Source organism: Cupressus sempervirens, chromosome 9 (assembly GCF_028749045.1).
Source record: "Cupressus sempervirens isolate cs-2001-9-10 chromosome 9, ASM2874904v1, whole genome shotgun sequence".
Taxonomy (NCBI): Eukaryota; Viridiplantae; Streptophyta; class Pinopsida; order Cupressales; family Cupressaceae; genus Cupressus; species Cupressus sempervirens.
The window spans coordinates 413,355,174-413,380,851 of NC_143126.1; the positions used below are offsets into that span (position 1 = coordinate 413,355,174).

At 34.8% G+C, this 25,678-nt stretch overlaps 1 pseudogene; it reads right to left on the reverse strand.

The window, feature by feature from the left end:
- Window positions 1-20,694: 20,694 nt before the first annotated feature.
- Window positions 20,695-25,678, reverse strand: part of LOC149539058 (histone-lysine N-methyltransferase ATXR4-like) — a 133,098-nt pseudogene continuing 128,114 nt past the window's right edge.

Genomic DNA, 25,678 nt, shown 5'->3' on the forward strand with positions numbered 1-25,678 from the left:
TTGATTGCATTAGAAGACATCTTCTTGTCTCTGAAGAATTTATGCCCCTCCATCGGAATCCCCGTGACTTCAGCAACCACATCCTCAGTAATTTGAAAGTAGACCCCGTTCACCTTAACCTTACCATTATTCCACGAATTCACCATGCTGTTAGTGATCTTAGGATCCGAGCCATGAAGTTTCTTGAAGAAATTAGTAACCCCACCCTTTTCCAGCTCTCTCCAAACTTTGGCCTTGTTCTTCCACTTCTGAACTTCCCCCACCGGCTCCTTTCTGCTCCTCTCACCCGTCATGTTTACCTGATCAACTTCCACAATTCTCATGAACTCTGAACTGTGCAAGTTATTTGCATTCGAAAAAATGGTGATGTTTCTTTTATGATACCCGTGAATATACCCCTTTCTGAAAATAATGGTATCATCCTTTCGAATGTGTCGAAATGTCAGAGGAAACCCCTTTTGCTGGTGAAAATCACGATGCCAATAATGGCACTTACCATTTATTAAGCAATCTTTATTATCCATAATTGCATTGGATTTGAGCCGTCCTTCCCAAGATTTTATCTTGGTCGATAAGCAACTTTGCCTCCGCCGAAAAATCTTTTCCGGCATGCCAGGTCAGATTATTGGTGGCGTTAACCCCTTTATTAGCAAACCAATCAGCGACTGGGTTTGCCTCTCTGTAAACATGAGTGACGTGGACCTTATCAAACTTTGTGAGAGTGGCGCAAGTCTCAGCAATTATGTTCGCAATCGTCCACGAGGGAGGGGAAATACCATTAATGGTATTAATAATGTTTTTGGAGTCCCCCTCAAGCCAGAGTTTAGTAATCCCGGCTTCAAAAGCCAACTTGACCACCTTACTCGCAGCTCTTGCTTCAGCCAGATGAATAGTCTGGATTCCCAGCGGGGAAGCAAAGGCAGCTATTCCCTCCCCATAGCTATTTCTTATGATTCCACCGCAACCTGAAGGGCCTGGGTTACCCTTAGAAGCCCCATCAAAGTTGGCTTTTGACCAACCATCTGGGGGGAGAAGCCAGCTAGCATCCTGCCTTTTGAGGTTCCTGTCTTTTTCTTTAGCTATCTTTCTGTCCCCTTCTTCTTCTTCTTCCTCCTTCTGCACTTGGAGATTTTCCTTTATATTCTTCGAGACCTTCCTGCCAAGGATTATAGCCGGCTCCTCTCTGTCTCTAAATATTCTATTATTCCTTTCCTTCCAAATTCCCCAGCAAAAATGGGGTAAAATCCAGTCCGAGTGATCCTGTCGACCAGCAATCATACAAAGACCTTTCCACTGATGGAAAAAATCCATGAGATTATCCGGTTTGCACCAGAGGGTTTCATTATCATGTGTGATGATATTCCACACCTCCCTGGCATAGTCACATAAGATGAAAATGCGATTTTCGGTCTCAACCTGATTCTTACACAAGGGACATCTACTGGGCATAACATGTCCTCGCTTCATGAGATTGTCATGAGTAAGGATTTTGTTCTGAAGAGCCAGCCAGTAAAAAATGTTGATCTTTGGAGTGAGACCCGGAATCCAAGCCTCCGCCCAAGGGGCCTTCTCTTTTAAGCTCCAAAGGGAATTATAGCCTGAGGCAATAGAGTATCTTCCATTGGGATTATCCCTCCAGACCAGCTCATCCCCCAAATTGATAGGAATCATGGAATTGAGCATAAGCATTATAGGAGTCAAGTCCTCAGAGATGAGGGATAGGTCACTCCATTCTTGGCCATTCCAATAATCACAAACTTTGGACCCAATTTGATCAGTATAAGCTTGCATCCATCTCTCAAAAATAGGGTTATTGGTAAGTGAATCTTGGGAAAGCCATCTATCCGACCAGAACTGGATGTCCTTCCCATTTCCCAATTTCCATGATATCCTGGCCTTAGCCAGGTCCCTGGCTTTCATGATCCCATTCCAAATGTTCGATCCTTTTGGGATATCTTCATTAAAAAGGGTGAAAAGAAGAGTGGGTCTTCTAAGGTACTTGTTTACCAGGGTGTCCCTCCATTCACCGATGCTACTGAAGATCCGCCATATTTGTTTAGCTAGGAGAGCCTTATTGAGGTGGGTGATCTTTCTAATGCCCAGACCTCCGTACCTCTTAGGGAGGCAAACCTTCTCCCAAGCAACAAGAGGGTATCTTTTCTTCCCTTCATTACCATTCCAAAGGAAGTCTCTCTGGATTTTCTCCATTCTTTCAGCTATTTTCCCCGAAATTCAAAAGAGGCTCAGGGCGTAGATTGGCAGATTTTGAAGAGAAGATTTGACTAAGAGGCATTTCCCCGCTTGACTAAGAGAGACCCCTTTCCAACCAGCCATCTTCCTGTTGAATCTGTCCAAAATACCATTCCAAAAAGACTCCGGGGGTGAGGATCCCAAAGGGAGACCAAGATAGGTAGAGGGGAAAGAGCCTACCCCACAACCTAGAATCCTGGCGATTTTTCTTTGTCTAAACTCAGAGGTGTTGATGAAAAAGAGCGAGCTTTTGTTCCAATTAATCAGCTGACCCGTCCCACTGGAGTAAGTATCAAGAATCTTCTTTAGGGCTCTGGCCTCTTTGACAGAAGCTTCCCCCCCCAAGATAGTATCATCAACAAATTGCTGATGAGTGAAGGGAACGCAATTAGAGGAGGGAAGGATCCCTTTGATACAAGCCTCATGCTTTCTACAGTCTATAATCCTTCCTAAGCATTCAGCTAAAATGATGAACAAAATGGGTGAAAGGGGGTCTCCTTGTCAAGGTTTGAAAAAATTAGAAGGGACTCCATTAACCAGAACAGCCAAGGAGGAGGTGGACACCAATTGAGAGATAATTTTGCAAACTTTACTGTCAAAGCCAAAAGTCGAGAGGACCTTCCCAAGGAGAGACCAGTCCACCCTGTCATAAGCTTTAGAAAGATCCAGTTTGAGAAACATACCTTCCCATTTGGATGCCTCAAGAGAGTGGATGACTTCGTGCACCATCTGGACAGAATCCAAAATTTGTCTCCCTGGAACAAAACCCGATTGATGCTGCGAGATTATCATGGGCAAGATCTTGAGCATTCTTAAAGTGAGAACTTTAGAGATGATCTTGTAGAGTGAGTTGCATAGACTAATAGGTCTAAAGTTGTCCAACGAGTCCGCCCCAGGGGATTTAGGAATGAGAACCACAAAAGTCGAGTTTAGCTCCTTGAGAATAGATTTGGCTCCAAAGAATTCCTGGACAGCCTGAACAACCTCTCCCATGATCACCGGCCAGAACCTTTGGAAGAAAAAAGTGGGAAAACTGTCCGGGCCTGGAGCCTTGTCAGCAGGCAGAGAAAAGAGAGCCTCTCTAACTTCCGAAGCATTAGGAATAGCACAGAGCTGTTTATTATGGATAGGTTGAATGAGCTGAGGGATACAGTGTAACAAATCCTCCTGGTCCAAATTGGAAAGCATTGGGTCCTCAGAGAGAAGGCTGGAGAATCATATTGTTGAAACTATATATTTTTAATATTTTATTTAAAGTCTTGTGATATTTATTTTGTGATGGTTTGAGTGAGTTGTGTAGTATTTACCTGGCCAACTAGGACATACACTAAAGGCTTCTATATTTTTCTTTTATTTTGTTTATCTGATTGAGATGTCATAATGTAACTTGTGATTTAAATGGATAATTATGTTTATTAGATTTATTTTGTGGAGCATTTATGTTTAATTTGGTTGGAGAATCAACTTATTTTTTGTTTGCTTGTTAAGGGACCTAGTCCAATCATTATGGGTGTTGTGGTATGGGACACAACTATGATTTTTATTCTTAGGAGAGGTTGACTAAATGCATGTCTTTGGGAGTGGCTTATATTAGGGGTCTAAGACCCAAAGTGGTCAGTAGCAGGGTAATGTATTGTAAGTTATGTAATAAGTGATAACATAGTAATTAAAAATATTTAGACACACATTAAATAGATAAGTTAGAGATGCTTTCCTTGCCCCTTCCTTGAGCACTTGTATAGGCTAAAGATGGGAATGGGATGATACCTAGTGAGAGGTATAACTAGCTTTCCTTGTCTTCATGAGAGTTTATTTTGGTTCTATATGTGTCACCTTGAGGGTCTGAAGTCTACAATGGCTAGTCTAGGGTAACTCAATGCTTGAGGGTCCAAGGTCTAATGAGAGACTAGTCTAGGGTAACTCAAGTAGTTTGACCATATGATGACACTCCCTAGTATGTATCCTGAGTCCCCTCCATAGATTTTGTGCTTGCCTCTGGTGGTGATTTATTTGTCAAATGTATTATTGTTGATGATTTAATTTCATTGGTGGTAGTTGGTATTTGGTTGGTTACTATATTTTGACATGTGTCTTTTTGACTTGAATTCTTTGGGAGTGGCTTATATTAAGGGTCTAAGACCCAAAGTGGTCAATACCAGGGTAACCTATTGTAAGTTATGTAATAAGTGATAACATAGTAATTAAAAATATTTAGACACACATTAAATAGATAAGTTAGAGATTCTTTCCTTGCCCATTCCTTGAGCACTTATATAGGCTAAGGATGGGAATGGGATGATACATAATGAGAGGTATAACTAGCTTTCCTTGTCTTCATGAGAGTTTATTCTGGTTCTACATATGTCACCTTGAGTGTTTGAAGTCTACAGTGGCTAGTCTAGGGTAACTCAATGCTTGAGGGTCCAAGGTCTAATGAGAGACCAGTCCAGGGTAACTCAAGTAGTTTGACCATATGATGACACTCCCTAGTATGTATCCTGAGTCCCCTCCATAGATTTTGTGCTTGCCTCTGGTGGTGATTTATTTGTCAAATGTATTATTGTTGATGATTTAATTTCATTGGTGGTAGTTGGTATTTGGTTGATTACTGTATTTTGACATGTGTCTTTTTGACTTGAAGTGGATATCTTTCATTGACTTTATCTCATAATTTTGGTACTCAATTTATACTTGGTATTTGTTTGTTGACTTGGTATATGGTGTTGGAACTAGATTGAGTGTCCTTTCAATTTGGACTATCTTTTCTTCCTCAATAGTTGTGTACCCTTGAGGTAGATTTGGCTTCAAGATTCTTTTCCTAGGATATTTTTATTCTTTGACTATCCATATGTGAATCATTCATTATCTTCCTTGCATGATGGGAGTGGGAGCCTGACTAGGTGACCATGCAGTCAGGAGGTAGTGACTTCTTATCATTTGGGTCCCCCTTAGATATCCAGTTGTTGAATGTTCATGGATCCAATTATATCATTGTCATTCTTATTCATATCTCAAATACTTTTATTTAATTGATGTATATGTGTTATCATGTATCTTGTGTTTTGACATACTTGCATCTATTCTTGCATACCCTATGATATGTGTAGTGGATGTTATTCATTACATATGTTTCATTGTATCAATTGTATTTATGTACTTTCTTATGAGAATTGTGTATCTATTGTTCACCTTTGATTATAGACTTGAACTTAATATTTAAAGTAACTAATTAATAAAATCTTCTTAAACATGACTCAAAGTGAAGGGACCCTTGAGGAATGAAATTTCTATGGTATATGTATATGTATAATCGATGTGTATGAGTATATTTCTTCCACATTTTTAATTTGATATTGTTTAAATTTTTTTTTTTAAATAGTTTAATAAACAATGTAGCATGCTAAGTTTATTTCTCTTGGGTTCTTGAGAGGGGCACTACATGATGCTTGGTGGATGATGAAGACACCTTTCCACATTGAATCAAAATTCCCATGTGCATCCTTAAGTTCTCTTCTTCCTTTCCTACAATAATAATTCATCTCCTTCTATAAAAAAAAGTGTTCCTTGCCCTCTTGTTAAAGATTTATTTGACTCTTTCTTGATGGAAAGTGATTTTGACAACCATACCATTCTTTTATTCTTCTAGTTTGGCTAGATACATTATCCTTTTCTCTAGAAAGCTATGAAAATACTGAACTTCCACTGCACTATGGGACTTATAAGTTTCCAACTCAAATGGTAATAACAATTGGCCACATATACTACACACCAATTCAAACGAGGCCATGCAAATTACCTTCTTCAGTGTGATTATGTCATCTGACAAAGCTTCATAAATTTTCTTGTTCTAGTTCTTTTCATTCTCACTAACCAACTTCATGATGGATATCGAATTCTTATTACTGGATTGTACCTATCCATTCCCTTGGGGATAATAATCTGATGAAGGGTATAAGGATATACCTTCATCATAGTAGAACATAGTAATCGCATTGGAAGTAAAATAAGTGGCATTGCCAGCCACAATATTCATTGGAATCCTAAAATATGCCAACATGTTTTCCTTCACAAAATCACAAACTACCTCATAAGTAATCAACTTCACCAAGATGGCTTCTACCCATTTTGTAAAATAATTAGTGGTAGCTAAAATGTGATTGTGCCCAGTTCTTGAAGCGGGTGTGAGTGGTCAAATTAAATCCAAGCCCCACTATCTAAATGAATCTTTAACAATGAAAAGTCTCAATAACAGGGCAACTAAGTGTGGTCTACCAACAAACATCCTCCATTTCTCATAGCTCATCTCCCATTTATATCGATGTTTAAACATCCTTGATTAGTAATAGAAACTTATTAGTAGTTTTAAATCTATCACCATGGAAGGAAAAATTTCATTGTACACGTCATTATAAAAAGCTTCTAGAATATTTTAAATGTTTTTTTAATCTACGCATCTTAGAAATGTCATCTCTAGTCCTTTCTAATACAACACATCTTTCTAGATAATATTTTTTTTCGCTTTTAATTTTATATTATATTTCTCTCTAGGTAACAAATGACCATGAAATATCTATAAGTCAATTAAAATGCAACATCTAAAAACCATGAATTCTAAAGATTAATGAACAAAACTACTAGATCATTTTCATCATTACTTACTTTATTTTTAGCAATTAATTTGTACAACTCTTGACCTCAGACTAGCCTATTTGGTTAGATTCCCAAGTCATATTCTTCTATCTTCTCAACCGGTGTGGCTCTTTTATTCATACACACCTCTTATTGCATAATCACACTCTTTGTGACCTAGTCATATACAAAAACTATGATGTAATACCTAAATTATTTCACTACTTTCACAACAAAAAATACTTATTTATCAGTCAAAGAGTACATAAGTTCATGCTTCTTGAGTGAGATTCTTATGAAACCTATGTGGGCTTCTACACTTGATTCATATTTATCGTGGTGTGCTCTAAGGCATAGAAATAAATAATAAAGTCTTGTTTAAAACTATAGGATTGGTCAACGTAGGAGCTTGAGAAATAGCTTTTTTTTTATCACCAAATGCATTCTTAGTAGCTTCATTGGATATGAACAATTTCCTTTCACTTATAATGCCCACCATATTCTTTGCGGCCTCAGCAAAGTATGGGATAAATATCCTTATAAAATCTCCATGCCCAAAGAAGGACTTAACCCCGCTTCAATTCTAAGGAAGGATCAATTTTTGAATCTATTTAACATGTTTGGGGTCAACCTTAATACCATCTTTTGAGACTATGTGCCCAATAATCTTCCCTTCAATAATGTTGAATACAAACTTCTTTGGGTTCAAGATGTGATCTTTTCATCTTTGTAGCATAGCTTTTAGGTCATTTAGGTGACCTTTCTCATTCTTAGAGAGCAATGTTAAGTCACCCATATAATAACAATAATTATATCCCTCAAGTCTTTGAATGAGGATTTCATTTCCCTTTGAAGTGTATCTCTGATGCTAATCAAACCAAAAGACATCCAATTTTAAGTGAATGTCCCCCATGATGTTATAAAGACCATTTTATGTTAATCCTCTATGGAAATGCTAATCTGGTTATAGATAGAAAATCCATCTAGTATTGACATCATCTTTGAGGTGGTCACAAGTTGTAGAGTGTGATCCATAACCAACCACTAAGGCATATTTATCCCTTACTATGGCCTAGTAGATATACAAATAGAGTGATGTATGTGATATACAATTTAGGCCTTTAGCATCTTATACACTTCCTTATAGATAGCATCTATCACCTTTGGGTTGTAATTTACTATTTTTTGTCTATATGGGGATATACCTAGTGGTTAGGTGTAAATAATATTGAAATTGATCATGTCTACAACCTTCCAAGTCACCATAAATCCATGCAAAAAAAATCTTATATTATATTAGCAATTTGATGATTACATGTTTCTCTTACAAGATGCACTCATTGTATGTAGATAGTCATTTTAGCTCTACCCCATAGCCAATGTTCACTTTTTTAGAATCCTCTGGATTATCTAGTGTACTAGCTTGTGTATTTTATCCCTCTCATCTCAAAAGTTAAACAATCATTCTAAAGAAACCAAGTCTTTTGGAATCATGTTTCCCTTCAATTAGATTGTACCATCATCATGACCAAACTATGGATAAAAAAATTAATTTAATGGTCTTTGATCCTTCAAAGTAAGAATCTACAAATGTCTCCTCATTCTCCAAAAAAATTATGATCTATTTATCGCCTTCAAAAATTTTCCAATAGTCAGCATTATCAAAAACACTAGATCTATAACCACCTCTTTTCTATAAGTGTCCTTTTTGAAGTCGAGATGGTGTAGAAGAAGATAACCCTAAACCATTAAAGAATCTTCCTTAGATTTTTGATTCCTAAGGATAGCTTCTATGGAAAAAGCATAAAAATACTCAATTTCATCCCACACTCTATTTCTATAATGTTTTAACCTTTTATTTTTAACAATAAAGAGATTCCTTACCTTTTGATGCAAGAGCATCCAATGGTGTAAGGGCAATCATGTATCACCCAAAAATATCCTTAGTGTTAGTTTCTATCTAATGTGTTTTCATTTATGGATACCCATTTGGGTCAAATAGAGATTCCAACTCTCATAGTTCCACTATTAGTTTTCTGGGTTAGATTTTTTAGCACCTTGGGATACATGCCAATGCAAAAAATAGGTTATTTTGTAATTGATCCATAATTATAAAAATTTAGAGGGTTTAAGTTGGAGGGATGATTATAATTGTAATTTAAAGCACTCCACAAAAAGAATTGGATCAAAAGGCTTTACAGTTTGAAAGTTATGGCAGTTTTAAGTTGCCTGGAGACCTGCTAAGAGCACTTCAAATTCAGATTTGAGGCACTAAATAGCCTTGTACTAGCCAAAAAAATGGGGGACAAGAAAATCTATTCCATAGGGCTATAGATAACTTGGAGAGATTTTCATAAATGTAAACAGATTGTCAATTTGAGTGTCAGATCAAAATTATGCCTCCCGGAAGTTGGACTACCATTTCTGGATTCTTCTAATTTTATATCGACTTCTGACATGTTTTATAGAAACTTCTATTTTGGTGGTGGATTCCAAATGGCATATTCTAGGATTTATTTCTAACCCAAAACTTGAATTGGGTTACTTAAGGACATTTCTGGCATTGAAAAGCAATCCTTGGTGGAGTTTGAGAGAAGGTACTAGAGGAGGTTTTTCTTTCTCTAGAATCAGACAACATTGTAAGCCCATAGGGCATGTCATGGAGTCTATTTTCATTTTACTAAATGCAGTAGTAGATCACTTCTGATAATATATTTCCCCTTTTCTTGTTGTGTTCATTTTGTCTTGGGTTGTGCCCTCATCAAGTGGTATCAGAGCAAGTTTTCTTAAGTGTGTAGCTAGAGCACCAACTGTGAGGTAGTTTGCACGAGGACTACATGGTTGTGGGTTTTGATACAAGAAGATTCTTCCATGAAGTGAGCATGGTGGAAGGGCTAGATTTGTTACTCCTGAGGTTAGAGCCCTCCAGAGACAAGTCCAAGCATTGCAGGAGGAGATTCGCAGAGGGATGAATGTTGTTATAGGCAATGAAAGTGAAGAAGAAAATGAAGAAGGAAATATTGGGCAAGAAGGGGAAGGAGATGGAGAAGTCCTAAACCAAGTGGAGGAGAAGCTTTTTAGGGCCATTTCCAAGCTTGGAAAAGACCTAAAATTGATGTCGGCATGTTTTTGGGAAATCTAAACCTGGATGAGTTGATTGACTAGATCAATGACCTAGAGGAATATTTTGAGTATGAGGATATCAGGGACCCTGATAGGGTTAAGTTTATGAAGGCCAAAATGAAGGTCTATGCCAAAATTTGGTGGCAAGATATTTATTTTGAAAGAAATAAAAGAGGAAAGGAGAAAATCACAAGATGGGATTGCATGGTGGACAAACTAAAGAAGTAGTTCATTCCTATTGATTATGAACTTGATTTGCTCAAGAAGATGCAAGGCTTAAATCAAGTGAAAATATCTATCCAGGAATACACAGAAGAATTTCACCAAGTCCTTATTAAAGTAGGGCATGTAGATGAAAACAAGGAGAAGGTTGCCCTTTACCTTAGCGGATTAAGACCTAGCATTTAGGAGGAGTTAAGTCTGGTTAGAATGACTAGCATTCAAGAGGCATACCAATTTGCCTTGCGAGTTGAGGAGAAGCTAAACAAAAAGTTTGATGGAAGGAAAAGAGGGCACAATCAAGGAGGAAGGGGCAGTGGTAGGTCATTTGGAGGCCAAAATGAGAACTAGAATTAAAATGAAGATGTGGGTACCAGCCGAAACTAGAGAAACAAGGGTTTCAACCACTCACGTAATCAAAACTTTGGAGATTAGAGAGAAAGAGGTAGAGGATGTGGAAAAGGTTCAGGAAGAGGGGGCTTCTATAGTACCTATTTTCATTGCAATGAAGAAGGTCATTGTTCCTTCAAATGCCCTCAACACCAAGGAAGGATAGATAGGAGAGCTTATGGTCAAGCAAGGGTTGCTCATGTGGATGATGATACATAGTCATCACATTCTGAGGATGCAAAAAGCGGAGAGGTTCTAGTTAATGAAAGGGTCTTACTAAGTGGTGAGACTAAACCTAGACAAAGGAAGAGGTTGTTTTGTATTGGGTACAAGTGCAAGGGTAAATGTTGTGATGTGATTGTTGATGGTGTAAGCACTAACGACTTGGTGCCAGAGGAGATGGTCTCAAAGCTAAATCTCAAGAGGGAGAAACACCCCCAACCCTATTGGATTCCCTAGTTGCAGGATGATCATAAGTTCTTGGTTAGTGAGAAATGTTTGATAATGTTCAAGATTGGGAATTACCATGATGAGGCTCCCTGTGACATCATTATAATGGATGTTTTCCATTTATTGTTGGGAAGGTTGTGGCAGTTTGATAGGCATGTTATACATGATGGTCATGCAAATACATACTCTCTGACAAAGGATGGAGTTCTCCACAAATTGAAGCCCTTAATAAAGGAGGGTAAAAAGGTATGTAGTAGTGCTAGGGTATGTCTTGTTGATGGAAGAAAATTTCTAGATGGCATGAAACATCAGCATATGTGTTATTCTTTAATTCCTAGAAAAGATAAGGAAGGTAGTAGTGAAGTTCCACTTGAAGTTTCAGGTCTATTAAATGAGTATGGAGATGTCATCTCTAATAATGTTCTAGAAGGGTTGCTGCTGGTAAGAAAAATTAGTCATCAAATAGATTTAGTCCCTGGAGGTAGTTTTCCTAACAAGGCTGCTCATAGGATGACTCCTACTAAGACTGAGGAGCTAAACAGACAAGTTCATGAGCTATTGAGGAAAGGTTTGATTAGAGAGAGCCTAAGTCCATGTGTAGTACCTATAGTACTAATACCAAACAAGGATGGGGAGTGGAGAATGTGTATAGACTCTCAAGCTATAAATAGAATAATAATCAAGCATCGGTTTCCTTTTCCAAGAATGCATGATCTTATGGACTCTCTAAGTGGAGCTCAGTACTTCACAAAGATAGATCTCAAGAGTGGATATCACTAGATATAGATACAAGAGGGAGATGAGTAGAAGACTACATTCAAGACCAAGGAGGGTCTATATGAGTGGTTAGTCATGCCCTTTGGACTGACCAATGCACCAAGCACCTTCATGAGGCTCATGAATGAGGTACTAAAGAATTTTTTGAGAAAATTTGTTATTGTCTACCTACATGATATTTTGATTTTCAATAAATATTTGGATGAACATTTATTGCACATTGGTAGTGTCCTTGAAAGGTTGAGGGAAGAGAAATTGTTGATTAATTTGAAGAAATGTAGCTTTGTCAAAAGGGAGTTAGTCTATTTGGGGTTTGTTCTATCAACTGATGGTCTCAAAATGGACCCAGAGAAGGTGAAGGTCATCTTGGAATGGCCTACTCCAAGGTCTACCACTGAGGTGAGGTCATTCCATGTTCTAGCTAGTTTTTACAGGATGTTCATTAGGAATTTTAGTAGTATATGTGCACCTCTAACTGAAATAATGAGGGGGGAATAGAAAATATTTCAAGTGGACTACAAGAGCTGGAAGGATTTTTTAATCGCTAAAGAAGAAGGTGACAGAACAACCTGTGTTGGCACTTCCTAATTTAACAAAGTGTTATAGGTGGATTATTATGCTAGTGGTAATGCTATTAGGGTTGTATTGAGCCAAGAAGGCAAACCTATTGCCTATTTTAGTGAAAAATTGAATGATGTGAAGAAGAAGTATTCTATTTATGATCAGGAGTTCTACGAAATAGTCCAAGCCTTCAAGAAATGGAGGCATTATTTTTTGCCAAAAGAATTTATCTTTTATAGTGATCACTAGGCATTGTAGTACCTAAATAGCCAAGGTAAATTGAATCAGAGACATTTGAAATGGGTAGAGTTCATCCAAAGCTATACATTTGCATTGAAACATAAAAGTGGAAGATCTAATAGGGTTCCATATGCATGAAGTAGGAGACAATTTTTGCTGATAGTAATGTAGGTTGAAGAGGTTGGCTTTGATGAACTCAAGAGTTTGTACCCTGAAGATCTTGACTTTGCAGAGGCTTAGAAGGCTTGCAAAGAACCTATTACTCGAGACAAGACCAGGTGGCTAGATTATATGATTCAAGATGGTATGTTGTTCAAGGAAAGTCAATTGTGTATCCCAAGGAGTTCTATGCGGGAGAACTTGATCAAGGAGAAGCGCAGTGGAGGGATGGCAGGAAACTTTGTGAGATAAGAACATTTTCATTATTAGAGAACAGTATTTTTGGCCTCAATTGTCACAAGATGTGAAGAATTTTGTATAGAGTTGTCAAGTGTGTCAAACAACCAAAGGATTTAGTCACAATACTAAACTCTATCATTCATTATATGTTCCATTAAAGCCTTGGGAGGACATAAGTATGGATTTTGTTCTTGGATTTCCAAGGACACAAAGGGGTAATGACTCAGTATTTGTGGTGGTTCATAGGTTCTCCAAGATGGCACATTTCATTCCATGCCACAGGACTCATGACACAATGCATATTGCATATTTGTTTTTTAGAGAGGGCTACATGGTCTCCCAAAAAGTATTGTTTTTGATAGAGATACTAAATTTGTGGGGTATTTTTGGAGGGCTTTGTGGAAGAAGTTGAGAACAAAATTGAATTTCAATTCTGCACATCATCTGCAAACTGATGGAAAAATAGAAGTAGTAAATAGAAGTCTGGGCAATTTGTTGAGGTGTTTAGTAGGAGATAAGCCCAAGGGATGGGATTTGATTCTACCACAAGCAATTTTTTCTTAGAATAATTATGTGAACAAGAGTAATGGTTGATCACCAGTCCAAATCGTGTATGGAAGTAGTCTAAGGACTGCACTAGAGCTAAGGAAGATGGAGCAAGGGGAGAGGACAAGTGATGAGACAAAAGGCTTTGCTAAACATGTCAAGAACCTACATGAGGAGATGTGAGCACATATTACCAAGATGAACCTATAATATAAAGCTAGGGTAGATCAAAAGAGGAGACATAAGGAGTTCCAAGTTGGGGATCTAGTTATGGTATACTTGAGGAAGGAACGATTTCCAATGGGTACCTATAACAAGCTAAAGATGAAGAAATTTGGCCCCTACAAAATTTTGAAGAAATATGATTCAAGGAATGCATATGAGGTGGAGTTGTTAGATGGGATTCACATTTCTCCTATTTTCAATATTGCAGACTTAACAGAATGTCATCATGAAAATGCAAATGAAGAGTTAATGCTGGAGCCATGTCCAATTCCCACTTCTAAGAAGGAAGAGATAGAAGAAATTCTAGATAGTCGTGTGGTTTGGAGTACCAAAAATAGGTAGTATGAAGAATACCTGGTAAAGTGGAAAGGACAACCAGTAGAAGATTCAACTTGGATATTCAGACCGAAGGTTGCCCATTTAGGTTTTCCTCTGCCAGCATAAAGTGGCAAGGTTAACTTTCAATCTACCATGGGTGTCTGATGTAGGAGCATCCAGTGGTGTAAGGGCAATCCTATATCACCCAAAAATATGCTTAGTGTTAGTTTCTATTTAACGTGTTTTCATTTTTGGATACACATTTAGGTCAAATAGAGATTCCAACACTCATAGTTCCATTATTGGTTTTCAAGGTTAGAGTTTTTTAGCACCTTAGGATATGTGCCAATGTAGAAAATAAGTTATTTTTTAATTGAGCTATAATTATGATGAGTTAGAGGGTGTAAGTTGGAGGGATGATTATAATTGTAATTTAAAGCACTCTAGAAAAAGAATCGGGTCAATAGGCTTTACATTTTGAAAGTTACGACAGTTTTAAGTTTCCTAGAGACCTCCTAAGAGCACTTTAAAGTCAGATTTGAGGTACTAAATAGCATCATACAAGCTCAAAAAATGGGGTTGAAGAAAAGCTAGATTATAGGACTATAGAGTTCTTGGAGATATTTCTATAAATGTAAATGGTTCATTAATCAGAGTTATAGATCAAAAGTTATGCCTCCCAGAAGTTGGACTACCTTTTTTAGATTCTTCTAATTTTACACGAACATCTAACGTGTTTTCTAGAACCTTCTATTTTGGCGGTGGATGCCAAATGACATATTCTAGAATGTATTCCTAACCCTAAACCTAAATTGGGTTACTTAAGGATATTTTTGGAATTGAAAAGGTAGTCTTTGGTGGAGTTGGGAGAAGGTACTAGAGGAGGGTCTTTTTTTCTCCAAAATCAAACAAACATTGTAAGCCCATATAGCATGTCATGGAGTCTATTTTCATTTTACTTAATGTAATAGGAGATCACTTCTGATAATATATTCCCCCTTTTCCTATTGTGTTCATTTTATCTTGGGTTGTGCCCTTATCACCTTTTTAATGACTAATTATGTATCTCCTTTTTTCTTAAGAAAGTTTGTCTTTAGACCCAACAATAAGGTTTCATACTCAAGTGTGTTATTGGTATACTAGAAATTTAATTTAAAAGTAAAAGGAAAATTCTGATCTAGAGGTAAAATTAATACCCTTCCAACCCATATCCTACAGTTGAGAAAGTACCATCAAATTCCAAGATCCATGGTTCATCATGTTGAACTGATTTTAGAACATGTTCTTCTTTCAATTCATTTGTCAAGAAGTAGTAGTTTCCAAACTCATATTCCTTGTATAATATTTAAGATTTAGGATCATTAGATGGAAGCACTGTAAATTTACATTTCACATTAGGTTCTAACCTCACATTTTTTCCACACTAGAATCGTAGCTTCCAACCAATCCATCTTAATCTCATTTCCTAGGTCTTTACAGAAAGTTTTGCTAAGCAACATATCATTTCTCACAAGAATATCTTCCAAAAGGATCATTAACTTCAACCTTTTTTTGAGTGTAACACTAATGCTAATTGTACATCCTTTATTTTACAAAGAAAAGGAACCTACTTACCATCCATAGAATAACATTTTCCAAATGATTTGGTGAGATATGCTCCCATGGATTTGTTAAAAATGAGAGAGGGCATGATGTTACCAAAAGATCCAAAATTAGTGATGTAATTATTGATTTTTTTGTCAATTATGAACAATGAGATATAAAATAGATTATGTTTTGAATTAAGAGAGAAATAATCATCATTGGACATATTAGCACATAATTCATCTTGTGGTGGGGTATATTAAGAGGAGAATTTAATAGTTGAGAAAATGAGGATTTATTATCTACAAATTACTAGGTGTTTGATTATACTTGAGAATGCTCTCCATGAACAATATTTACTAGTTTGTCAAGTTCTTTAGGGTTTATTATTAAATATTTAGTAGGATAAATTTTCATTCTAGAGGATTTAAAAAGTTCCACAATATCAAATAATAGCCTGGGATCAGTCTTATGATGTACTTGCATTTTAGGATCTTTAGACTAGGATCAAAGGTTCATAGCACAGGTGACTTTTTCTTGATAGGAACTATTGGTATAGTTGAAGTACATGGAGATGTAAAATTTCTTCAGCTTCTAGTGTGTATGGTACATGAAGGGTCTTCTAAGGTTACAAATTCTTGACTTCCCATTTCTGAGTTGTACTCATACTCTAGGAAATGAATTATAGAGTTATCATGATCCTCAAAACCACTTTCATCAACTATAGATTCTCCATGCAATTCTTTATAAGTATCCATTTGAAGTGACCTAATTACGTATGGGTATGTATCTCCATTATGGTATGTGGTTAAATTAAAGGATCACATTTTTCTCTTCCCAAGGGTGGTTCAATTGCCAATCTTAGTTGTGTTGAAGGGTCTTTTGGTACTTTTTCTACATTATTAGGATGGTTGAACTACCTCTTGTTGATGTCTTGGTATGGATTTGGATAATTATAGCTTTATTTAGACATCTTCTTCTTTATTGTATTCACATAATTAACAAGCCTCTGAAGTAAAGGATCCGAAGAAATAAAAGGTTGTCCATTAAGAGTTTGGATGTCTTTCCTTCATTCAGAAGTAATGGTATTATTTTCTAAATCAATCAATTGAGTTTGAGAAGTTTCCAAGCCACAAACTCTACTTCTTCTAAGATGAAACCCAAAATCAAGTGGCATGGAGTTAAAGAAGAATCATTTTTTGTTCTTGTTACTTAATTTTGTTAAAATTTAGTACTGAAAAATTATCAAGTCAATACAAGTGTAGATTTTATTTCTTTCATCTTATATTCACAATTTACCAAAAATATATTTCTTATTCATATTGAAAGAATATATAATGTCCTTGTATTATTTATCATGATAATACAATTGATATTTACAAATAATGAAATGATATAAAAATTGAAAGTAAAATGTCTCTCAAACAATTGCCCCTAAACTATTGTTGCATATTCCTACTCTTTAAAAATGAATAACATAATATAACTAAAAGAGTAAGGGAAGGGCCATGATCACCAGTCTTTTTTGGTTAAGTTGTATCTGCTTGTTCCCGCTTGATTATTGTTCTGCATCACATTCCCTCTAATCTCCTAAATCCTACATTCATTGGAAAAGATGTTAGATCCAATGGATCTAAGAAATGCTAGTACCTCACCTCTCCAAAACTTTCATACTCCTATCATGATTTCTTATCTATAAAATAGGAACATATGTCAACAATAAAAGAGTTAAATAATCATACAAAAAAATTATTTCTAACATGTTTGCTTAATGTGTAGCATCCTATATCTGATAAGTAAGCAAGCAGATATAACTGTAGGCTCCTACAAGGATTATTCATCCTGGCGTACTTATTACGAACAAGATTAATGGAGTTGATCATAACAAGTCCTTGTGGTTTGAGATCTTTTGTTAAGCTACAACTAAAGCTTCAAGGTAAAACGTAACTTTTAGAAAGATAAGGATTAAAGCTAGCAAGAGATCATAACTTTCCTATATCGGAGCATTGGGAAGTTTCAAATAGTAGCTACCAAGAAGGAATAAAACAATAACAAAAATATACTCAACTTTCATCTACATGATAAGTTATTCAAACAGTGAAAGTCTTCTACAACCAAAGTTTTAAAATATATACATCAGGTTTCGTGTTCAAACAATAGATAACATGATGATGCAATGACAGGTAGGCTTGTCTAGGAGAGAAAGAAATAATAAAATGTGTTGTTAGTGTAAAGTATAAAGGTGTGCATCAGTGACCAAGGGTTTTAATTTTCTATTATTCTTTAGCTTCATATAAAGATTTAAGCTAAAATAGAGCAAGAAATCTATACATATGGTAAGTTTCCATGCATCAAGGGATCCAATATGCCATGTTCAAGATCAGAAAATAAACAACAGTAGAAGATAAACAACAAGACGGACAAAAATTTATTTCTTGCATGAAAAACATAAGTTTAAACTTTTCAGCAAAGTGAAAGGAAACAATATAAAAGCAATACATAAAGCAAATGATAGAACATCAGGGATATTTTACACAAGATTGAATATCTGGAATTTGAGAGACATGGCATTATTGGCAGTAGCAGTATGTCTTCTCACTACTTTGATCTTAATATAAGACTTAAGAGAGAACAAAAGCACCAGTTTCATAAGATTCAACAAAATAAATATCATGATCTGTTCAACTTTATCAGTTCCAAGCGTATGAAATTTATAAATCTTGGAGATGGGAAAGGTACTGGTAGAGTTGCATCTATTCTTGAAAATTATGATAATGAAGAGGCATGGATCCACATCTTAAACGTATAAAAAATGCAATTGATGCAGGTGGGGGTGAAGAGAGTGACAAAAAGGTGGACTTTGTAGCAGAGAAGAATGATGCAAAATCTCTAATAGAAGGATTTAGAGAAAGAAGTAAAAATAAAAGAGGCAAATGCTTCTAAATCAACTGCAATCAAAGATAATTAAAATACCCATTGATAGAGATTTAGTGAAGAGCACAGGAAGAATGTGTATTCAATCAAAACTATTAAGGAAAGCCTTTGAGAATGAAAACGTCTATAGTTACAAAATAAAAGACCAATTACAACTTCAAAACCTATAGATTACATTAAAAGTGAAAAATGATGAACCCATATCAACAAAAAATAGATATGTAAGATGTCGCTAAAAGACCACCTTCAGCCATCACATCAGAAATAACCCAACAAAAATATTCCAGATTTCTTCCATGATACAACTTTTACCCATCAAAACAACAAGGATAGCGACCAGAAAATAGACTCCAATCATGACAAGAAGCTCAATAGATATAATCATGGAAACAACCAAAGATCACTCCAATATGTCATTAAAATGCAAAAATTAAGGCACGGTAAACTCAGGAAATCACTCCATCTTTCAAGCGAATAACTCCAATCTAAAATAATATGGAGAAATACAACCTAAAAGCATAAATGTGAAAAGTAAGGCTCAAAATGAGAATCTCAACACCATGCTTCCAATGAACAACAAAAATAAGAGAAGTAACATGGCTTTAGCAAAAATCGCAGAGTTCTCTACCGTGGCTGCTAGGATTTCTTCAAACCCTACTCCTTTTATTTTCTTCATGAATCAAGAAAACAATGAAGTGAATAATATGATTTGTCTTTTCTTTTGCTATAACATATTAAGTCAGGTTTTATAATAATATTGGGTCTGCCATTGTTGATTTGTATTAAAATGGAATTGAGCATTAATTTGTTAATACAACTTATCTTCAATTTTTAATTACATGTTATTGTAATAATTTATTATTATTATTATCATTTTTGTTGTAGTTTCTAAATGTAATTATTTTTAAGTAATTGATAATCTATAAATCAATTATTTAATAATAAAATAAAGTGCAACAAATAATGGTTTAAAAAGAGTTTTAATTTGATAAGGGATTTGTTAGAATTGGTAATCTTTCCTTGGTTGTATTTATTAAATGGGATAAACCAAGGTATCCCTTACGTTGTTTGTCCTCTAGGCCACATGTGAGGACAAGTTTTTTTTGTAATTCCTTTATGAAGGAAAATAGTTTATTCCTCCTTAAGAGGATTATGACACTTGTTATGCACACACTTATGAATGTGGCAATCATTCACATGGGAGTTACACATAACTCCTCTTCTCATCTCTTTATAAGAGATGCTTCTCTCTCATTCTATCACTGCACACTCACTATGTAGTACTTGTAATGAGCTTATGACTCTACTTCTCTCTCTCTCTCATTCTTTAGGCATTTGCCTCATTCATATAATTCACAAGGGGTTCTTTTTGCTTTCCCGTTTCAAAATCTTTGTCGCCTCTCTTGCGTTGATCTTGGAAAGCCTATGTAAACTATGGTAACTATTTTCATTACAAACTCTCTTGGATTTATGTATTGTTCTTCATTTTAGTTCATTTCAATTTTATTATTTCTAACATGGTATCAGAGCTACCTAATCCTTGTTTTTGAGTTTGTGTGAAGGTTATCACATTGGAAACTACTTATTGAGAGAAAAGAAGCATCAGCTTCATTACTTTTTGTTGTAGGTTTTTTGAAAGTTTATTTTCTTTGTACTAACCCTCTTTGGAAGGTTCACTACCAAAGAGTTCTTTATTATTTTTTATCTAGTTTTTTTTTTCTCTCTTGTTTTGGAATGCTAGCCGCCAAAACAAAGAGAAAACTTGTTCTTATTGCTCTTTATCTTTTAAATGTGGATGTTTTCATTAAAGGAAACTATTTTTTTTTTTCCAATCTCTAAAAGAATTTTATCTTATTAATTCTCATATATACTCATCTATTTTTTTGATTTTATGATGACTATTTCATTTTTAAAAGAGTTTTTCCACTATATTCAAACTCAAACGTAGTCTAGATTTTTCACACACTATTGCAAGATTATTTTTTCGCTTTTAGATTGTATTCAACCTTCTCCATTTCTTTTTCTTTTCTATTTTTTCAAACCCATACCCTATTTCAAAGCTCTGAGTTTCGCACAAGCTGCAAGTACGTTGGCAAATGTGAACTGATTGGGTTGGAGACGTGTTTGTTGCATATGGTAAAACAGAGTGACTGCCTCTTGAGGAAACCCATGTTTTCTATATGCTGCAATAATTGTATTCCATGAGATGATGTCTCGCTGGTTCATTCTGTCAAACTTCTGCACTTTGGGCTAATATACGCTTTTATGGTTAAATTTGCAATACTTGGCAATGCATTCTTAAGAGAGTTTCAAATGCATAAGAAGTAAATAAAATTTGTAGCAAATAAGTAACATGTTAATGTCTCAAGATATCTGGATTGTTTGGGCTAACAAAGAAAGACTGTCACTCTTGTAGGCAATAAAAATGTGTGGTTTGAGGAAATTTTATTTTGGATTTTGCTAGTCAGGGCCATATAATCTGTTGTAACTTGGACAAAATTTTCAATAGCTCTTGAAGGGTACCAGTAATATGTTGGAGATCTATAAAATCAAAGTTTTGGAATGGCCCTATCATACTTTTAGAACTCTTTGCCTTGGCAAAGCTCAGCAGACACAATTTTGACTTTTTGTCATTGATTGGGCAAAACCTTGTAAAAAAGTGAGCAAATTAAGAAATGCTTAGACATAAAAAAAATTTACCAAAAATAAACACGTCCGAAAGTTTTTTCAAAATCCTTCTATAATAAGAGCTCAAAGGAAATGATGTTTATGAGAGTACAAATGGTGTGGGGGATTTAAAAAGAAAGAAACTCACGCTTCATCTTTTCCATAAATAAATTGCAATGATTCGAGGCCGAAAATTCCTTTTCGATCTGGTGATAATTGGTCATTTTTGTTGTCCTTTCAAAGTGTCTAACTTTTTATTGCTCTGCTTTGGTTTAGAGAGAGTGTTGTTAAAGAGAGAAATACAAAAGAATAATATCACATTTTCCAACAATATCATATTTTTAGAGTTTTTAATTTTATTTTTTATGAGTAATATGACATAACCTTGAATTTGGAAACTTAAACATCGAGTTTCAACATACAGAAAGGGAATGAACAGAATCATCATCATACTTTTACACCAACAATCCACAGTTACAAGTGCATTGTTGAGAATACAGGTTTGTAACAGTTGAAGATATGTAGAGTAGTCTTCAGGTGGATTGTGGGTTGTAAACAGGAAGTACAACACTTCTCCAACATAATGTCATGAGATTGAGATACATAGCAGATGGTGATGGCATTTTACTATTGCAATTATAGTATGGACAATGTGCAGTCCTATTAAGTCTACATCTTTACCAGTGGTAAGCCTGAAAGCGTCAACCTTTTCTTGTAGGTCTTCCCCCGTAGTTACATTCATTTGTTGCTTTGAATTGAACATTCTCTATTGTCTGTAGTAAGTGTTGCCTTGTATTTGCATTTGCTAAGAAGTGTCAATGCTATCATTTTTTTTTTTTACCGTACTCCTAAAGTGTTTGCATCATAATGTCATAACTGTAGTAGAGAAAATCTTGCTTCCGCCATGAATTTTCATTCTTAGAATGAGGAGCAAGCGGTTCAAGTGGCAGTTCTCTTTGTCGTCAATCTTTGTCTATGAGTCTGAATGCTCAGTGCAATCTTTACTCAACTCACCCAATTCATGGACTCCAGCATGCTCATCATCAATAGCATTGAGAACATCATTGCATAACCGAATGGTTGTAGTGCTATTTCTTAAATTTTCTCTTCACTACTTGATTGTTTCCTATTTTCTAGCAATCAAACAATTGCAGTACATCCATAATCAGCATCAAAGCTTCTATATTCAAACTATATTAATGTTAATTTAGTCATATTTAAAATTGAAATCATTGTTATGTTAGAGACATTACCATCCGAATAGCATAGTTATTATTTTTATCCCAGAGACGTTACTTTTATAGTAGGTTATTATTCATTGCTTATTGTTTTTTTTTTTAAGCAAAGCTCTATCCTATTTTGCATGCATATCAAACGTCTTTAAGATAGCTCTGTATTATGCCATTTGCTCCTACTGTTGGCTTATCCTTCATTCAGTCACTTCTCCTCTCCAGGCATAATGTCATGTCACCTTTTTTTTTAATATATTGTTAGAGCTAGTAAGCATAATCCTTAAAAAGAAGAGCTTCTATTTACTAATTTTTGCTTATCTCGAATATGTCATTGTCATAACATATTTTTTTTAATCTAATCATTCATTGTCAATGCGCATAGTGTAACGCCTATGTCTCTACCAATATAATTCACCAACGCATATCTTATAATTTCTGTCAATTCATTATTCTTGTTTTCATATTTCAAATTATCATTACATTCTCTTCATGATATCGCTGCACTTTTAAGCATATCCATACCATTTTTCTTTGTCCTTATATGCAACATTGTTTTAAAGGAAGTTCTTTTTAATTTATCATTTTAGGAAGTTTGACTAAAATAAAAATACACAATGAACAATATTTTAAAGAAGATAGAAAATTTTGACTGTGATTATCGCAAGATATCAACATTCAACACCTCTTTCAATAATAGTTTGTTGGAGAGAGAACCTTGTTCGAATTTGAAGGAAATTGCTTGATTCCATTTGGTATGGGCTCTATTTGCCAAAAAAATAAGAAATGCATATGTTTTCACTATTTCATAATCAAGCAAGCTCTTCTTCCTAATTAAGCCATGTAGCATTATCTTATTAATCTTCACCATTTAAAATAGCTTTATTAAAAGCCACGTAGAAAATGAGCTATCATTAGAAAATTCCAAAGAACAAGAGGCAAGTTAGACCTTTGTTCAATTTTTTATAATTTTATAATTCTCATAACTTGCAGTAATCTGCTCCAAGTCAAACATGTGTTTCAATGTAATAAAAAAAATATTTGAAAGGCAATTTAATTAGATGGTGTTGTTTTGTCTTTAAATAAAGTTTTTGAAGGAGAGTTTTAGTTTTAGTTATGTGGCTATAATGATGGGCTATATTAAGAATATATTATATGATTGTAGGTCAAGACAATAGTTGTGTTCCTTAAAATATCAATCTTGTCTTTTGTACAATATAGATTTTTCAACCTTTTTCAAAGATTTTTCTTTTACAACTTCTAAAAGTTAAAATTTCATATTAACATTAGTTTTTTTTTTTTTTTTTTTAGATCCCTAACCTAAGTAACATCCTTTTTCCTTGGCTTTTGCATTTATTTTTTCAACAAAACAATAGCATTTTCTTGGGTAACTAAGTTTGGGTTGTTTTATTAGTTTCAAAATCTTACACAATGATCCAATTAATGTGATTTGAGTTTATGGATTTCAATTTATTTAGGAACTAATATAAATTTTTCATGTTCTTATAACAACTAAGAATTTTTTTAATTTTTCAATAATTTAATTAGCAAAATTGTCTTGGTATATTAGATATGATTCCTATAGTCTTTTAGAGGATTGGTCGATTTAGCTATTTTGAGTTCCATGTTATGTCTCATTATTTTTCGCTTGTTGAAATTTTTGATTTACTATCTTATTCCTCGTATATGCTTATTACTCTATCCTCTATATGCTTATTACTCTATCCTCTATATGCTTGAAGTATTCTTTTGAGACTTCATGCTATTGATATCCAAGAGTTTGTCATCCCTTATGTCTCGTATAGGAGATTATATTTCAAAAGGATAAGTTAAATTATCTAGTACATGGAAAGATCATTTTCTTTACCCAAGCTATTTTAGGTATATGTATTTGTGTATATATGGGTGCACACATATATACCGAGATAAATATATATAAAAAAATTTATGACTATAGTGATTTAGAAATTGATATATACCTTCAAAAAATGAATTAAGTACTTATGTTTACCCTCAATGGAGTTTTCTACCTGATATCCATATACTATTTATTTCTCATTAATCTTCCTTGGATCTCTGCATTTACCTTAATTTTGATTGGATTATGAGCTATCTTACACATTTTCCTTCATTGCGATGTGCACATAGTTGCACATTTATGCTTTATAGCATCATTCTTTGCCCATGTTGGCACTTTATGGTTTTATACCATTGATTTTTTATTTTTTTTGAGTTGCATAGGGAGCCAATTTTTTCAAGGTTAACTATGTAGGTCCCCTCAGCATAACTGATACATAGTTTCCTTATCTGGCCCATGGAGTATCCCTCCATCCTATATTGGTGTGCACTCATTTTATATGGAGTTTCCCTCCATTTGATCCTATTTTTTCTAGTTTGATAGGATAATATCTTTATGGAGTTTCCCTCCATTTGGTTTGATTGGTTCCACTTTGAAAGATTGATATTTATATGGAGTTTTCCTCCATTTGATTCTTTATGCACTACTTTGACAGGTTGATATTTATGGAGTTTCCCTCCATGTTGTTCCATTTTGTTCCTCAATGAAGAGGATGTTATTATTGGAGTTTTCCCTCCAAATTCAGATGATTTGACCCAATTTGAAGGCAATATGTTGTTAAATCCTCATAATCCATTCCTTTGAGTATCCTAACAAAAATCATGATAGTACTAATTTGATCATCATGTCTCTCCTTATACTTTATTTTCATATATTAATGTGATAATGATCTGCATACTTCATTGCTTAGATCGTGAGTCATGTAAGTTATGGTGTTGCAGCCCATTAGCTTGCAGTGGGATGATTCATTAGTGGATTTTCTATATCCACGTGATTGATGCAATGTTGGTAAAAGTTTCATTAGTTGGCCTTGTCTGTGGTCATTAGTACATTAGTATAATATACGTTTCATGAGAACATTGATCAAAAAATTTTGTGCTTATTGATAATATTTTGAGCATATACTATCTTGATATTAGGTTATCTCTATTTCTTTGTGGTAACATGTTTTATTTTCCTCATTGTTTCTCTATGAGAGTTTTATTATCCTTATTCAAAAGGATTTCTAATTTGAATATAAGATGAAATACTTTTTGTGGATAGTTGTCTTGTGTCTATG